The sequence below is a fragment of the Sorghum bicolor genome, chromosome 5, assembly GCF_000003195.3.
Source record: "Sorghum bicolor cultivar BTx623 chromosome 5, Sorghum_bicolor_NCBIv3, whole genome shotgun sequence".
In the NCBI taxonomy this organism is placed as follows: domain Eukaryota; kingdom Viridiplantae; phylum Streptophyta; class Magnoliopsida; order Poales; family Poaceae; genus Sorghum; species Sorghum bicolor.
In genome coordinates, this window is record NC_012874.2 from 51,342,673 (window position 1) to 51,362,035 (window position 19,363).

Sequence of the window (19,363 nt, forward strand, 5' to 3'; positions counted from 1 at the left end):
ATAAAATGGGCAAGGGCAAATCCGACTTAGCTCTTTGCCGCATCCGAGAAATCTGAGGGTACTCAGGTGGATATGGTAATTGTTCGCACGGTAATCCAGGGATTGTGCAGGTGATTTGACGGGAAGCGGCCATTATCTGAAGATATTTTACTGTGCGAGATCTCCTGGTCGGTCCATCGGCAATATTCTATAACGGTCATATTGCCGATGGGCGGATAGAGGGGAAGTAACCGTTTGTGCGAATATCCTGGTCAGAACATCGGCAGATCTTTGTAACGGTATTGTTGCCGATGTACGGCTGAGAAAAAATGCCCGTTTAGGAAGTTGGGGATTTCGAGGAATCTGCGGAGGAATAGGATCAGAGTTGTTCAGATTGAGGTTGTCGGTTACCAGATTAGGAGCATTAATTGCGGGAAAAGGCATCATTACTGCAGAGAATTTTGGAGCATTAATAGTTTTATACTCCGAAACTGGGGGGCATGTGTTGACACCATTTTTGGGCACGTGTCTAGGATGGCAGGATAAGGTGGCAGTACGATGTTTACAAAGTGAGTTGCCGATGAGGATGGTTGCCGATGAGGGAGAAGTTGAACGTGACTAAGTCTACAGGCAGTGATATTGTGCCGATGGCTAGATAAGAAAGTCTGCCGATGACTATGGCAAAGGGTCTGCCGATGATGCAAAGAGGGTGTCCGGAAGCTGCCGGTCGTTATGTGGAGGAGTTTCGGTTTGTCACGAGGGATAGTTTTGTTATTTCCTTAACTATTTACATCGTTTTGTATACGGATTCCGGGTAATTTGGAATTCGAATTCTAATCGTGTCTGGTTGTAGCTCTTTGAGCAGGGTATAAATATAGACCCTAGGGCCTTGTAATGAGATATCTATCAATCAATCAAACACACGTTTTACTCATATTCCAACATCTACTTTTTCGACGACTTCGTCATACTTTTTCCCTTTTATTACGAGTTCTTAGGAATTCGTCGACTTAAGCTCGGCGTGTTCTCAAGTTCCACGTGAGTACCTCTTAGCCGTGACATCCGGGCGCATCGCTGTTGTCAGGACTAAAGTATTCGAGTTATCACCTTTGCCGATAGTAAGGTCAAATCGGCTGGCACGCCTTAACGTTTGAATCGGGTATTAGCCCTTTGTGTTTGCAGATCAGTTTTGCATCAACAGCTGTACTAACCTCTTTTTATGCTACCTTCAAAGCCGCTAGCATAAAGTTCTTACTTTCTGAAGATGGAGAGTACATACTCCAATTGCTTCTAGATTGAGGCAATGACTGATTCACACCCCAGAGTATGTTTACTGCTTTGACATGCAGCTTGTTCAATCATAGTAAACTCACAAATTGTTCCATGCTTTGCAGTGTCATCTATGTTTCCTATTCTTCTGTTGCTTCTCTTGGCATATGTGCCCCAAATGGTACCCAGCGCATCAGCAATAGCAGTTAACAAAATTCCTGATGAGGGTATCCTCCAGGAAATGAAGGCGAGCCTAAACCAGCAACAGGGAGTCCTGGCTGCATGGAACGCAACTACTAAGTTCTGCCACTGGCCAGGTGTCAGTTCCAGCCTTAAGCATAAGGACAGGGTGACAGTTCTAAACCTCACCTCGCAGGGCCTTTCTGGCACAATCACCCCTTCCATTGGCAACCTCACGTTCTTAAGAATTCTGGACCTCAGCTCCAACAAATTGCAGGGTGAAATTCCAGTATCAGTTGGCCAGCTGCCTCGGTTGCAGCATCTCAATTTGTCTAACATCTTGCTGCAAGGTGAGATAACCACCCAGTTATAAAGAATTGCACCAGTCTTGAAAGGATCGAACTTGACTCGAACTTTTTCATGGGAGAAATCCCTGCCTGGCTTGGAGGCTTACCACTCAAGGCCATACACTTGAGAAAAAACAACTTCACTGGAGTAATTCCAGAATCCCCTTGCAACCTCTCGTCCCTGCAAGAAATAAATTTTGCCAGGAATAAACTTGAGGGTACAATACCTGAGGGCCTGGGTGGGCTGATGTTATGGTGGGCAAGACATATGAGAGGCGCAAGGCTAGAGAGCAGGGCTGAGCAGCAGTGTCCAGCTTGGCCCATATGCTGGCCGCATAGTCTCAGTAACTAGTACGAGTCTAGGACTCTGGATTAGTTTAGGAAATCTTAGGAGTCTTAGAGTTTGTTTCTTATTTCATAATCCTAGTAAGAGTCAGTTTGTAATTGCCTATAAAAGGCTATCATATCAGATGAATAAAGATAGCCTGGGATTGTGTCAACTCGACACCCTTGGGCGCCCGGCGTTCCTCTCGAGAGCCCTAATCCCTGAACGCGACGGCTCCCCGCCGCCGCCAACGAACACGCTCCAATCCCCTCTACTCCCCACCCTACAATCTACGCAGCAAGGTTAGGAGACGTACCAACTTGGTATCAGAGACGATGGCCACGTCTGGGGAACCTTCCGCTCCTGTGCCGCCGATGACGGGCGTTCCCACGGTCGGCGTTACGGCCGCCCCCACCCTGCCCCTCGTCACCACCTCATCGTCACCACCGCCAGGCATCTCTTCAGTCGCCGAGGCCCTCAATGCCTTGACGACGGCCCTCACCAGCATGCAGTTCCAGATGACGGCGGTCAACCAGCACCTGGCAAACCAGGCCGCGCGCCTCTCGGCTATTGATGGCCAACCGGCGTTTACCCAGTTCGGGATGCCTGGGTTCGGCGGGGTCCCGGCGCTGCCGGCTTCCTCGACGCCCGTGATCTCGGAAGTCTTGGCGGCCTCGGACTCGGTCTCTTTCACGCTGTCGACCTCGGTCCCGCTGGCCACCACCGGACCACCAGGGGCGGAACCGCGAACGCATCCACCGTCGGGCGGCGTTCCAATAAACCAGATCGTCTTTCCTCACTCGCCGTCGCCGCAGCCTGTGTTTCCTTCGGCGGGTATGCCATACTTCGTCGCACCGACATCGCACCTGTCGACGCGCCCACCGGCGGTTCCCCCCACTGCAGAGACCGATGGGGTGGCCGTTCCCAGATACCACAAGCTCACCTTCGCAACTTACGACGGCACTTGCGACCCTCTCGGCTGGCTCAACAAGTGTGAGCAATTCTTCCGCGGTCAGAATACGCGGGAGGTGGACAAGACCTGGCTCGCGTCATATCACCTCCAGGATGTCGCCCTCCAATGATACATGGTCTTAGAGGCAGACATGGGTCGCCCGACCTGGCCTGACTTCCGCCGCATGTGTCAGCAACGTTTCGGCCCGGCGCTCAGCATGAATCACCTGGCCGAACTGGCGCGGCTTCCGTTCGGCGGCTCAGTCGACAAGTATATGGCGGCGTTCCAGGCGCGAGCCGCTCATGCCGACGACCTCTCCACCTTGCAGAAGGCTCGCCTGTTCATGGGGGGTTGCCCGAATACATCCGGGTCGATGTCGAACTCATGGACCCTCAAGACTTGCAGCAGGCTATGCGTCTGGCGCGAGCTTATGAGCGCCGCAACGCTGCACAGGCCCCGGGCCAGCGACCAGCACGACGTGCCCCTACCACGCTGGCCGCCCTGCCGGCGCCGGCGGGTTCGACAACCGCATCAGCTACATCTACGCGACCTTTCAAGCAGCTGACCCCGGAGGAGATGGCTGATCGGCGCAAGATGGGCCTTTGCTATAATTGTGACGAGCCTTATGTGCGTGGACATACGTGTGCACGCCTATTCTTCTTGGAGGCAGCCGATTATGTGGTGGAGGAACCGAACGACGACACCGCACCTGCGGACGCTCCTTTCGATCCCGAAAAACCCATGATCTCCCTGGCCACAATCACGGGCATACGGGTGGAGAAGACAATGCAGCTCCCTGTCCAGATCGGGACGCACTGGTTTACTGCTCTCCTCCTTTGGGCAGCACACATAACTTCATCGACGTTGCCGCGGCGCGCCGTGCCAGACTCCAGGTGGATGACCACCCCAGCACACACGTCGTCGTGGCCAACGGCGACCAGGTCGCTTGTCGGGGCCTCACCGTGCTGTGCCCCTCCAGATCGAGGACACGCACTTCGCGGTGGACTGCTTCGCCGTGCCTCTACCCCATTACGACATGGTTCTGGGGATCTCATGGCTGAGAACGCTAGGCCCCATCTTGTGGGACTTCGACGGCCTCCGTATGGCGTTTGTTCTCCAGGGCCGCCGTGTGTTGTGGACGGGCGTCGGCTCGCCCAACGCGACGCCTACCGCACAGCAGGCTCACGCCCGCCTCGCCAACACTATCTACATCGACAAGGGGGCTGAGCCGGCCCTCCTGGAGCGCCTGCTCGACTTATTCGCCGATCTTTTCACTGAACCGACAGGGCTGCCACCCGAACGCCCCTGTGATCATCGCATCCACCTAAAGCCGGGCACAGACCCGATCGCGGTGCGCCCCTATCGCTACCCACATCTCCAAAAGGATGAGTTGGAGCGACAATGCGACGCTATACTCCAACAGGGGGTCATTCGGGAGAGCACGTCCCCCTTTTCGGCGCCGGTCTTGTTGGTCCGCAAGCAGGACGCGTCCTGGCGTTTTTGCGTCGATTACAGGGCGCTCAACGCGGTGACGGTCAAAGACAAATTCCCGATCCCGGTCGTCGAAGAGTTGCTTGACGAACTGCACGGCGCCAACTTCTTCACTAAACTGGATCTCCGGTCGGGCTATCATCAGGTCCGCGTTCACGCTGGGGATATTGAAAAGACGGCCTTCAGGACGCACCATGGCCACTTCGAATTTCTGGTCATGCCCTTCGGCCTGTCAAATGCTCCTTCGACGTTCCAAGCACTTATGAACATCGTCCTCAAGCCGTTCTTGCGTCGTTGCGTCCTGGTGTTCTTTGATGACATACTGGTATACAGTGCCACGTGGACGGAGCACCTCCAACATCTCCGGGCCGTCTTCGACGTCCTTCGCCAGCACCAGCTGCATCTCAAGCGTTCTAAGTGCACCTTCGCCACCACTTCGGTCCATTATCTGGGCCATGTTATCTCCAAGGAAGGGGTGGCCATGGACGCCACCAAAGTTGCTGCAGTTCAGTCTTGGCCGCAGCCGCGCTCAGCACGCGGCCTCCGCAGGTTTCTCGGCCTCTCAGGATACTACCACCGCTTTATCAGGGACTATGGTACGATCGCGGCGCCCCTGGCCCAGCTCCTGCGCAAAGAGGGGTTTCGCTGGTCTAAAGAGGCAGACACGGCTTTCTCGGCGCTCAAGGGGGCTCTATGCTCGGCCCCGGTGGTCCAGTTGCCGGACTTCGCCGCGACATTCGTCGTGGACTGCAACGCATCAGGCTCCGGTTTCGGCGCTGTCCTACATCAAGAGGGGCGTCCCGTTGCGTTCTTCAGTCACCCCTTTGCAGCACGGCACCTCAAGACGGCGGCTTACGAGCGCGAGCTTATTGGGCTCGTCCAAGCCGTCCGCCATTGGCGACCATATTTGTGGGGACGCGCCTTCGTCGTCCGCATCGATCACTACGCCCTCAAGTTCATGCTGGACCAACGCCTGTCGACGATTCCTCAGCACCAATGGGTAAGCAAGTTGTTTGGATATGATTTCAGTGTGGAATATCGTCCAGGCAAAGGAAACGTGGTGGCCGACGCTCTGTCCCGACGGGATGGCGATGTCCCTCTGCTGGCGACTTTCCAGACGCGGGTCCCCTCCTGACGGCCTTGTCGACCCCGGCGTTTCCACTCTACGACGACATCCGCCACGAGCTGGACACGGAGGACGCGCTGCGCCAACACCGCGTGGCCGCGGGCACTAGGGTGCTCGGTCCAGCCTGGACAGTCCGTGATGGCCTCTCGCCCGAGCGTTCTTCCAGGAGATCGTTCGCCTTCATGGATTTCCAGAGTCCATTGTGAGTGACCGCGATCCGGTGTTCACGGGCCATGTGTGGCGTGACCTATTCCGCCATGCCGGTGTGAAGTTGCGAATGAGCACGGCGTTTCATCCTCAGACGGACGGACAATCGGAGGTGGTCAACAAGACGATCACTATGTATCTCCGCTGCATTACAGGAGATCGCCCTCGCGACTAGCTTGATTGGTTGCCCTGGGCGGAGTTTTGCTACAACACGGCGTACCACACTGCGCTCCAAGCCACGCCGTTCCAGGTCGTCTATGGGCGTGCTCCTCCGGCCCTGTTACCTTATACACCGGGGACAGCGCATACCGATGCGGTCGACAATCTGCTTGCTGACAGGGACGAGTTCTTGGAGGAGGTGCGCGCTCGCCTGCTCCAAGCTCAGGAATATGCGCGACGCTTTTACGACGCCAAGCACCGTGCACTGGAGTTTGCTGTCGGCGACTGGGTCTTGCTGCGCATGTTACATCGTCATACGCAGGCTTTGGTTCCGGGCGGGCGTGACAAACTCGGTCCCAAATACGCCGGTCCTTTTCAGGTGCTCGAGCGCGTGGGCGATGTCGCGTATCGTTTGCGTCTTCCCGAGGGAGCTCGGATCCACGACGTCTTTCATGTGGGCGTGCTGAAGCCGTTCCGCGGTCCGCCTCCTCTGAGTGACCTGGTGCTACCTCCTCTTCGTCACGGGAGGCCACTCCGGCAGCCTGATAGGGTGTTGCGCTCGGAGCTTCATCGGGGCGTTTGGCATGTTCTGGTGGCATGGGAGGGCATGCCCACATCTGAAGCTACGTGGGAGCCAGTTCCAGCATTTCGTGAAGCTCATCCATCGTTCCAGCTCGCGGACAAGCTGTTTCCCGAGGAGGGGAGAGATGTTATGGTGGGCAAGACATATGAGAGGCGCAAGGCTAGAGAGCAGGGCTGAGCAGCAGCGTCCAGCTTGGCCCATATGCTGGCCGCATAGTCTCAGTAACTAGTACGAGTCTAGGACTCTGGATTAGTTTAGGAAATCTTAGGAGTCTTAGAGTTTGTTTCTTATTCCATAATCCTAGTAAGAGTCAGTTTGTAATTTCCTATAAAAGGCTATCATATCAGATGAATAAAGATAGCCTGGGATTGTGTCAACTCGACACCCTTGGGCGCCCGGCGTTCCTCTCGAGAGCCCTAATCCCTGAACGCGATGGCTCCCCGCCGCCGCCAACGAACACGCTCCAATCCCCTCTACTCCCCACCCTACAATCTACGCAGCAAGGTTAGGAGACGTACCAGCTGAATAGTCTCATGTTCGTGGATCTGGGCGAAAACCATTTCTCAGGAATTATTCCTAAAACATTCTTCAACATTTCCACGCTTATACATTTCAGAGTGACCAATAATGAGCTGCATGGCATGCTTCCCTCAGACTTGGGGGTTCACCTACCGAATCTCAAGTACCCGCGCCTTGGCACCTACCGAATCTCGGGAAGGAGATATATTCTCAAGATATCTCCTTTAATAATTTCACCGGAAGTGTGCCTCCTGAGATTGCAAAGCTTTGCCCAGACTTCCTCTCCTTCGACACAAATCAGCTCACTGCGACAACTGTGCAAGAATGGAAGTTTGTAACGTTCCTGACAAACTGCACACGGCTTCGTATATTTGACGTCCAAGACAACATGCTAAGAGCCATGCTACCGAGCTCTGTTTCAAACCTATCAGCACAGCTCCAGATTCTTTACGTTGGATACAATGAGATTTCTGGAAAGATAAAGTAGACTAAGTTCTAAATCTAGCAATGATGCCAAAAATGCCAAACCTATCCCTTACACCACTTAAGCCAAGTTGTCATCCCCAGCATGATATAAGAGACGCGGTATTGAAATATACAATTGCTCTTCTAAATAAATAATTAATGGGATCTGCAAGCGCACAGATTAATACCGATGTAGCATTTTAACCGGGAAGTATTCCAGGTATCGTTATTTATATTTTTACCACTGGAAAGGGATTAGCAATCATCACTATTGATTACAGAATAGAATATGAGATTGAGCAACTATCATTGCATGTATAATTGAGAACATTATATCTAACTCTTCATACAGGGATAAGTGTCACATAAAAGATATATGAAATAATAATAGTGACAAGGATAACTAATCTGATCTAGCCACATAATAAATATGATAAGCACCTCAATTAGATACCCTAGAAAGTCATTAGCATGGTATTAGAACGAACTACAAGAATATTCCCTAAGTTATTCTTAACTATATAGTCTAGCATATCATAGTTAGTGCAAGCATACTTAGCAATCATTGCGAGACAAGACTACGCCCATGCATAGTGATATTAGCAAGGAATATGAGAAACATAGCAATCACTCTCCTGTAATAATGTTGCTCTGCCAGCCCAATACACGAGAGGGGGACTATATAAGAATCAATGAAGCTGTCACTATCACGAACTACCCCACGATCTGGCATATTGGGTACAATCGCAGATAAATACGGTATAAGCACCACGCCTACACAATATCTATCATTTACCCATGGATCCGATGGATAAACGCTATACGATCCTAAGCATGTATATAGATCGTATCTAACTAAGCCAAGTACATAAATATGATAAACTAAGAACAATATAATCTTGAATATAAGCAAGTAGAGCAAAGTCATAAGCAATATATTGAAGTAGAACAAAGTCATATTCATAATATTGAAGAACAAAGATAATTAGAAAGCAATTAGAAGCACAATTAGAAGATTACCAAGAATCCTCCTGATCCGGAAACCAATCGAAGATTGACTCCTTCTAGTTCCAATCCTATGTAGCTATGCTAATCTAGATATCTAATTGATGTGGTGGCTCTAATCTTGATCAGAGGCTTCTTCTCCCTTGATGGAACAATGAATTAGGGTTGAGAGGCTCTCTCCTCTAGGAGCCAGGGGGTCTGGTTTTATAGTCCCTTCAAGTGAATATGGGCCCTTGGATCAAACCGACATAGATTGTATGGTTTAGATTCATCCTTTAGGTCGGTGGAGACTTCCCGCAAAGCAGAGTCCTGATTGGACTTAGGGGCAGGGCGGGCGCCCTGTTGGACAGGGCGGGCGCCCTGTCTCTGGCCCCGATTCGCCTCCGCTTCGGTCTCGTGGCTTCTGGAGTCTTCTAGATGTAAGATAATTGCGCAGCACGTTAATATCTTTACGTAATCCTGACATGTGGGCCTTTCTTCCATATTTCCTGATAACCCCCTGCAGAAATAGACAAACACCAAAACTCGTAGAATTCTGTCAGATAAAACCCTAAGTCTAGATCTTTATTTCATTTGGATCCTTTTCTTTATTTATTTGATAATTAAATTTGATACTTAAGGACCGTCAACAAACTCCCCCAAGCTTACCTCTTGCTCGTCCCTGAGTAAGGATAGACTTAGCTATGGATCATAAGTTGTTGCAATATTTTTTTAAAAAATTGGCGGTACACATGCTTTTAAATAAGATCTCATCTCTGAGTTAGAGTAAACTGTCAAGACTTAAAACTTACTTACTTTACCTCCACCATGGGACTTGTAACTGTCACTTCTATCTTGAGTGGTTAAAAGATAGAACAGTCTAGCCAAGTGCCATGTCTCTTATTCTTGATCAGCTATAGCTCTGGGATTTTTGCAGATTTTCAAATAAAACTCAGAGATTCCTTGTATGATTCTCTCAGGTCTCTCTTTTGTGGTATTTATGGATCCTTACCAAGGCATTGATGGTATATGCCTTCTCTCCAGATATGTGGTATTTGTGGTATGAGGCATAGTGATATTGCCTTCTCTCTCATCCTACTCAGGCTTTAATATCTGGAGCTCATAGGTGGGAGATAAAGTATACATACTTACAAGACATTTATTGCATAGTCAAACCATGGATCCAAAGTAACAAGTCAATAAGTTTAATCAAGATGTGCATGTGTGGCGAATGAATGGTGTATGGTGATGATGGTGATAACAATGGTGAAAACAATGGTGGTGGAAGTCTAATTCTACTTTTGCTCTTTAAGGGGATACATACCTTCCTTGCTTTTGAAACTTTATGAGGAGAATGAGATGCTCTTCTTTTTTCTTTTCTCTCAGGTGGGTATCTTGCACCCCTAATTCTACTGTCGGACACTTGTCCATTTTTACCTCTCGTCTCACTCTTTTTTTTTCCTTTCGAGGTTCCGAGCACTTGCTCCTTTTTATTTCCTCGTATTATTTCTCCCTCTTTTTTTTCTCTGTTTTTTTTAGAGCATTCATCTCTTGAGATAATATAGCAAGTGGTAGTAACAAGATAACTTGAGCATTTACTTCACAAGGGGAAACAGAAATATTTTTGGTTATTCTCTCCCGGATTAGGAGTAGAATATTTTCAGGTGGTTCTGGAGATGGAATGGATGGATATATGTGGATGGTACTTCCGAAGTAGAAGTAGCATATATGAGTGAACGTGCAAGTGAAATCTTGATTTAACCACATGACAAGCTCCTAAGGGTCTACACAGCTTGACCACACTCAATGCTCATAAGCAGTAAATAATAAATGTGTGGCTCAAAGTCTAGCAAGCATGTATATATGGTTGTGGTAGGAATTTTAAGCTCTCATCATACAGGAAATCATGCAACATTTTAAAGATTTTCAAAGATAAAATTCTCCAGAATTCTAGCATCTCTAGGAACAGATAAACAGCAGCTCAGCCTTTCCATATCGTATCCGTTAACAACTTAGACTTCAGATCAAGTTTTCATCCCACAAGTTTAGGTCTAGAGCAAGCTTTAAATTATAATAGTTATATCTAAACTTGAGAGAGAACTTAAAATGTGCAAATTAGGCAGAGCAACTTTTCATCATATCCATGCTTAAGTTTTATTTAGATACAGATTAGCATAGCCACTTTATTTATTTATTAAACACACTAAGCAAAAGATATATATATATAAGCTTAAAATCTTTATTTGGTTTTCCCATAGTTTATGTGTATTTTAATATTCTAAAATAATATAAGTATAAAGATAGATAGAAATACTTATCGTGATAAATGAGGGTGCTTTCCCCAAGCTGAATTTTGACGTAATTTCTCTTGATGTAGCTAGCAGGTGGCAGAGGTGTATTTGAAAGTCAGCAGCATTCTGACAGCGATTAGAATGTCCTCCTTCTGCTAGTCTTCTTGAATTCTGTGGAGCTCAAATAGACAACAAAGCTTGTGGAACTAATTAAGTGTTAGCATAAATATATAGCCTTCATTATCTTGAGACTCCTTAATAATTATTACTCCCTGTTTTTATATTTTTATTTTATAAAGCAGAAAAATATTTATTTTATTTTTATGCCACCACAGTGAATGTACTTATGATTTTTATACCACTTGTCTACTCACATGGGGCTTACTGTTTTTCACATTTTTATTTTCTTTTATTTTTAAGATAGTATGAATATGATTAACTAAGTAAACTATTTAAAATAATTGAAAGGGAAAGGGTAACTACCAAGTTTACCTCTTGGCAAGGCGTTCGGTGTTTTTAAGTCCTTCGAACGGGACTCTCCAATTTCTTAATCGTCCTGATGTTCGTTTGGTGGCGTAGTCGGTACTTCCGGCAGCGCCTCCTCTTCTTGTATAGTTATCTTCATTTTCCACACCTGACTCGGTGCTTCAATCTCCTCTGGATAATTCTGTTTAAACTCTACGTCTTCTGACCTTACAACTTCTCCTTCATAGTCTGCCCATCCGTCCTTGATGATCTGCCTCCTCTGGTTGCGGTTGCGTCTCTTTCTGACCTGCTTAGATTCTTCAACAATATAGTTAGGGTCAGTAAAGTAACGGCGTACCTTCTCTGAGGGGAAGTGCATATGGACTTCTCCGGTTCCAATGTAGATAATGGCTTTAACGGTGCTGAGGAACGGTCTTCTAAGGATGATGGGTGGATCATACTCGTCTTCTCCCATGTCAACAACTTGAAAGTCTGTGTAGACAAAGTGATCGTCTATTTTGACTGGGACATCAGATACTATTCCTTGAACTTCTCGAAATGTCTGATCTTCCATCTGGAGCTGAATGTATGTTGGTCTTAGTGGCATGGTCCCGAACAAGAGCCGATAGGTGACTGCGGCCATTATGTTGACGCCTGATCCGGTGTCGCAAATCGTCTTGTAGAAGTTGTATCCATTTATGGAGCAGTAAATGCTTGGCATTCCTGGGTCGTCCTTCTTGGTCAAAAACGGTGACTTCAGTTGGTGATCTTGGCCTCCATGGACTACAGTGACCATCTTAGCTGACTCGGTCCACACTTGCTTGTTCCTGTTCCTCCTGTTGGTCCTCTTCCTTGATTCACGTCTGGATTGATTTGGAATTTGTGTAGTCTTGTTCTTGAAGAAAAATATCTCCTTCCCTTTGACGTAGAAACTGATCTTGGCAGCACTGGCGTAGATGATAGCTCCCGTGGTGTTCAAGAATGGCCTCCCTAAGATGATAGGTGCTCTCTCATCATTTCCGGTCTCTACCACTACGAAGTCTGCTGGGGCATACAAGGTACCAACTCGGACACAAAGGTTCCTCACTATTCCTTTTGGAAAAGTTATCATCTGATCTGCAAACTGCAAACACATGGTTGTCTCTAATAAAGGATATGTAAAGAATTTTTCATAGAGTACCCTGGGTATAATGTTGACACTGGAGCCAAAGTCACAGAGTGCTTCTGGGACATCCACCATGCCGATAGAGATCGGGATGACGGGGCGTCCTGGATCGCCTCTCTTGACCGGCAGACGGTCAGTAGAAGATTCATTGACGGGGTTACTCCAATTACCTGCATCAAACACGTCTACAAGATTTGCAGATTCTAATCCTTCCGGTTGTGATGGTATACCGGGGTTAGTAGTAGGAACAGCAGCAGCTATTTGATTTAACTGAGATTCAATCATTTTATTAAAGCTAATTTGATTCTTGATGGCAGTAGAGAAATTATCCATTCTATTATTTATATTTTCTAGCATTTTATCATTAGATGCCAATTTCTTAGATAGATTATCCATTAGCTTTCCTTGATTAGACATTAACTCTCTCAAAGGTGGAAAATTATTATTGTTGTTGTAAGAATTGTTACCTTGATAATTACCTGAGTAGTTAGGCCTCTGTTGATTCCAACCTTGATTTTGTTGAGGACGGATGTAGTAGTTGTTGTTGTTGTTGATGTAGTTCACATCCTCAAGTATCTCAGGGCAGTGGTTGCCTGAGTGTCCAGTGTCTCCACACTCCTCACAAGTCATGTGAGAATCGTAGATGTGCATAACTTCTTTCTTGTCTCCAGCTCTATCATCGAGCTTCTTCATGAGCAGGTCTAGCTTTGCAGACAGCATGTCTACCTCCTTCAGCTGATGCATACCTCCACCTCTTTTGCGTGTCTGGGTCCTCTCTTCATTCCAGCTTTGATTGGACGCCATCTTCTCCACAAGAGCTGTGGCTTGTGGTATAGTAAGTGATAAGAATGCTCCTCCAGCTGCAGCATCCATAGTCTCTCGGGCACTGTTGCTGAGCCCATGATAGAATGTCTGCATCAATAGCCAACTCTCCATTCCATGATGGGGACATTCTAGGATGTAGTCTTGAAAGCGCTCCCATGCTTCTGGAACAGATTCATCATTTTGTTGCTGAAAACTTGTAATCTTCCCACGGAGAGCATTGGTCTTGCCCATGGGAAAGAACTTAGCCAGGAAGTTTGTTGAGCAGAGTGCCCACGTAGTATTCTTCTCCTTTGTAGCGTAGAACCACTGCTTCGCTCTTCCTAACAGTGAGAAAGGAAAGAGACGAAGTAGTATAGCGTCTTTGGAAACTCCTGCTATGGTGAATGTGTTGCAAATCTCCAGGAAGTGTTGTAAATGAGCACTAGCATCTTCGTGTGCCTTCCCACAGAACTGGTTGGATTGCACCATGTTGATAAGTCCAGGCTTGAGCTCAAAGTTGCCATCGATCTCTGCAGCAGGTCCAGTGCGGATGTTGTCCGTAGTGGGAGCTGAGAACTCGCGGATTGATTTGTTCGCCATGACTTCGAACTCTGAAGACAAGTTCCGGTGATCTTCTTGATTGGATGAAGCTTCTTCATGAAGTGTTGATGATTTCTTTAGCTTGGCTCTCGTCTTCTTGAATAATGCTTCGGGGTTGTCAACAAAATTCCCTGGAAGATGTCTTCTATTCATACATTCCCCTGCATAAGATAAAATAGAAAAATATCGGGGTAAAACTGTATGAGAGAATAGATAAGCTCAATCATATTAGTGATGTGAATGATAACTCAAAATCTTTTATTCCATTCCTGATTGGTAATCAACCTTCCCCGGCAACGGCGCCAAAAATGCTTGTTGGGTATTCTTAACATCATTACTAAAAGTAGACTAAGTTCTAAATCTAGCAATGATGCCAAAAATGTCAAACCTATCCCTTACACCACTTAAGCCAAGTTGTCATCCCCAGCATGATATAAGAGACGCGGTATTGAAATATGCAATTGCTCTTCTAAATAAATAATTAATGGGATCTGCAAGCGCACAGATTAATACCGATGTAGCATTTTAACCGGGAAGTATTCCAGGTATCGTTATTTATATTTTTACCACTGGGAAGAGATTAGCAATCATCACTATTGATTACAGAATAGAATATGAGATTGAGCAACTATCATTGCATGTATAATTGAGAACATTATATCTAACTCTTCATACAGGGATAAGTGTCACATAAAAGATATATGAAATAATAATAGTGACAAGGATAACTAATCTGATCTAGCCACATAATAAATATGATAAGCACCTCAATTAGATACCCTAGAAAGTCATTAGCATGGTATTAGAACGAACTACAAGAATATTCCCTAAGTTATTCTTAACTATATAGTCTAGCATATCATAGTTAGTGCAAGCATACTTAGCAATCATTGCGAGACAAGACTACGCCCATGCATAGTGATATTAGCAAGGAATATGAGAAACATAGCAATCACTCCCCTGTAATAATGTTGCTCTGCCAGCCCAATACACGAGAGGGGGACTATATAAGAATCAATGAAGCTGTCACTATCACGAACTACCCCACGATCTGGCATATTGGGTACAATCGCAGATAAATACGGTATAAGCACCACGCCTACACAATATCTATCATTTACCCATGGATCCGATGGATAAACGCTATACGATCCTAAGCATGTATATAGATCGTATCTAACTAAGCCAAGTACATAACTATGATAAACTAAGAACAATAAAATCTTGAATATAAGCAAGTAGAGCAAAGTCATAAGCAATATATTGAAGTAGAACAAAGTCATATTCATAATATTGAAGAACAAAGATAATTAGAAAGCAATTAGAAGCACAATTAGAAGATTACCAAGAATCCTCCTGACACATCCGGAAACCAATCGAAGATTGACTCCTTCTAGTTCTAATCCTATGTAGCTATGCTAATCTAGATATCTAATTGATGTGGTGACTCTAATCTTGATCAGAGGCTTCTTCTCCCTTGATGGAACAATGAATTAGGGTTGAGAGGCTCTCTCCTCCAGGGGCCAGGGGGTCTGGTTTTATAGTCCCTTCAAGTGAATATGGGCCCTTGGATCAAACCGACATAGATTGTATGGTTTAGATTCATCCTTTAGGTCGGTGGAGACTTCCCGCAAAGCAGAGTCCTGATTGGACTTAGGGGCAGGGCGGGCGCCCAGTTGGACAGGGCGGGCGCCCTGTCTCTGGCCCCGATTCGCCTCCGCTTCGGTCTCGTGGCTTCTGGAGTCTTCTAGATGTAAGATAATTGCGCAGCACGTTAATATCTTTACGTAATCCTGACATGTGGGCCTTTCTTCCATATTTCCTGATAACCCCCTGTAGAAATAGACAAACACCAAAACTCGTGGAATTCTGTCAGATAAAACCCTAAGTCTAGATCTTTATTTCATTTGGATCCTTTTCTTTATTTATTTGATAATTAAATTTGATACTTAAGACCGTCAACAATACCATCTGGCATCAGCAACCTTGTTGGGTTAACTCAGCTGCAGTTATCGAACAACCGATTTACTGGGCTTGTGCCTGGCAGCATTGGAATGCTAACTTCGCTGCAAGCATTGGGGTTCCAAGGTAACCAGTTGACAGGGTTATTGCCTTCCTCCCTTGGGAACTTGACACAGCTACTAAAACTTTACACAGAGAATAACTTGTTTGAGGGCCATATTCCTACAAGCCTAGGAAGCCTCCAGGACATAACTATGGCTACATTCAATAACAATAAGTTCACAGGTCCACTGCCAATACATCTCTTCAACTTATCGTCCCTGTCAGTTCTTCTGAATTTGGCATACAATAACTTCGTTGGCCCTCTTCCACCTGAAGTTGGAAGTCTGACGAAGCTTGCATATTTGTACATTGCTGGGAACAATTTAGTTGGTTCACTACCAGATGCTATCAGCAATTGCCAGAGCTTGATAGACCTTCGGTTGGACACTAACTCCTTCAACAGTAGCATCCCTGCATCTATCAGCAAAATGAAAGGTTTGGCAATCTTAACTCTGGATAATAACGCACTTTCAGGTGTGATTCCACAAGAATTAGGTCTCATGGATGGGTTGAAAGAATTCTATCTTTCACACAACAACTTGTCTGGGAGTATAACAGAAAGCTTTGAAAACATGACATTGTTGGACAAACTAGACCTCTCCTTCAACCATCTGGATGGTAAAGTTCCATTGCATGGAGTGTTTAGTAATGTGACTAGGTTTCTGTTTGATGGCAATCTTGCGCTCTGTGGTGGTATCCCAGAATTACACTTGCCTCCATGTCTGCAAAATTCTATGGAGCACAGAAAAAGAAAACTTGTACCCATCTTGAAAGTAATAGTACCAATTGCTGGCATCCTTTTTTGTTTCAGTTTGGTACTTATTTTCATCTCATTAAAGAAGAAACAAAAAGCTCAGTCTACATCATTGGCAGAGTTCTGTATGATGGATGAGAGATATCCTAGAGTTTCTTATGATGAATTGCTCCAAGGAACAAATGGTTTCAATCCTAACAATCTGATTGGCAAAGGAAGGTATGGATCAGTGTATAAGTGCAGCTTGCCACTCAAAAATATGATTACTACAGTTGCTGTGAAGGTTTTTGATCTTCAACAATCTGGCTCTTCCAAAAGCTTCATATCTGAGTGTGAGGCGCTTAATAAGATCCGTCATCGTAACTTGATCAGCATCATAACTTGCTGCTCCAGTTGTGACTCGACCCAAAATGACTTCAAAGCACTTGTGTTTGAGTTTATGCCAAATGGAAGTTTACATAGATGGTTACATCTAGATGAGCATACATCACAGCAATGGCATGGTCTGACATTGACACAAAGACTGAATATTGCTGTTGATGTTGCTGATGCCCTAGAGTATTTGCACAACAGCTGTGAACCACCAATAGTTCACTGTGACTTGAAGCCAAGCAATATTCTTCTTGATCAGGACTTGGTTGCTCATGTTGGGGATTTTGGCCTTGCAAAAATTCTTCCTAATCCAGCAAGTGAGCAGCAGGTTGACTCAAATAGCACTATGGGTATAAGAGGAACAATTGGATATGTCGCTCCAGGTAAATCAAAGTTTCATCCTTAAGTTTGTGTGTTATATCACTATTGTTGCATATGCAATATAGAATTAGGGAATCACTATTGTTTCTCCATACAAATGTAGAATATGGAGAAGGTGGTCAAATATCTACATGTGGTGATGTCTATAGCTTTGGAATTGTCCTCCTCGAGTTGTTTACAGGCTTGACACCTACTGAAGACATGTTCAGAGATGGGTTAACCTTGCAAAAGCATGCTGAGAATGTGTTTCCAGGAATGCTAATGAATATTATTGATCCCATCCTAGTCTCTGATGAAGAAGGTCATGCATGTACTTCACAGGGTGTTAAAAATGCAATGGGAGATATCAACAAGGTCATGTTATCTATCACAAAACTTGCGCTATCATGTAGCAAACATGCACCAACAGAAAGAATCAACATGAGGGATGCAGCAGCTGAGATGCACAGGATAAGGGACACCATTGTATACGACAACTAAAAAAAGTTACTATGCAGTGATATACATTAGGCTCGGCAGTGGTTTGCATGTAAATCCTAATGGGAAAACTGGATCTGTATCAATAAAATATCGTAAGTTCAGAAAAATAGCATCAAAGGATTTAGGTTTAGAAAAAGAGCATCCAAAGGTTGCTGTGTTACATATTTCTACCATGTCACTGAAGTGCACCATGGTCCATGGATGAGATGCCTGCGGTGTTGTGCCGGGGAGGCACACCGCTGGGAGGTCTGCCACCGGCTGGCACCAGGTGCGTGCGTGTCTTCTTCTCCCCTTCTGTTGGTGCTTGTGTTGGGCTGGGTCCACGTGGGTTTGGGCGGAGTTCACAACTCCAGGAATTTTTTTACTTGTTATCTCAGCTGTAACAGTGACTTCACAGACAGGGTAGAAATCTGTATCAGAGCATCCTTTGGATGCTACTACATTTTTCTAAACCTGAATCTTCCAATGCTATTTTTTTAAACTTAGGGGGTGTTTGGTTTTGGGTATTAAAGTTTAACAGGTACTGTAGCAGTTTCGTCTTATTTGACAATTAGTATCCAATCATGGACTAATTAGACTTAAAAGATTTGTCTGTCAAATTACTCTCCAGCTGTGTTTTTAGTTTCGTAAATAGTCTATATTTAGTACTCCATGCATGTGCCCAAACATTCAATGTGATAGACGCTAAACTTTAACAGGGCAAACCAAACAGGGCCTTAAAATCTTATAATGGCACAGATCCACTTTTCCGAATCCGAATCTTGTTGGCTTGGTGATTTTATGAATATATGCAGGGAAAATATTGTGGCGCCGATGCCATTTTTATGCAATATAAGACGAGTGTTTATTCAGTGAGAGCAATACTCACTGAACTGCAACGCCACTTCAAGAGGAGGAGGCGTGACACCACCACCACCACCTCACCTTTTGGTTCCTTGTATTTGTTGCTCTTCCTCAACTATTCGACAACCTTATGTTTCCAACCCATTAGTTGATTGAAGATCTCATAATTCTGGTGTAATCAAGTTCTCAGGTACTGAAATTGAGACACCAGATTCAGAAGAAAATTTGACTGCCTGAAGAAACAGCGAAATAACGGGACTCAGCACTGAACATTGGGAAGTAGCACACATCATCTAGCCCAACTCTAGCACTCTAAGAACAAATCTAACAGATATGCTATCAATGTTATCTAGGCTATTTTTACATTTTGCTATCTGATTTGCTAAAATAGCAAGTTGCTATTTCTAAACTTTCGCTTGTCATATATAGCATGTCGTCCTCACTAGGTATCTTATGCTTTGAGTGCACAATGACTAAATCTAGTTTAATGCCGTCAGATTACAAGGGCAGAAGAGTGGCTTACTCGCGCAGGCGCGGCGAAGCTGAAGCGGCTATGGA

At 45.8% G+C, this 19,363-nt stretch overlaps 1 pseudogene; it reads left to right on the forward strand.

The window, feature by feature from the left end:
- LOC8075803 lies at positions 1,192-18,510 on the forward strand (annotated as a pseudogene).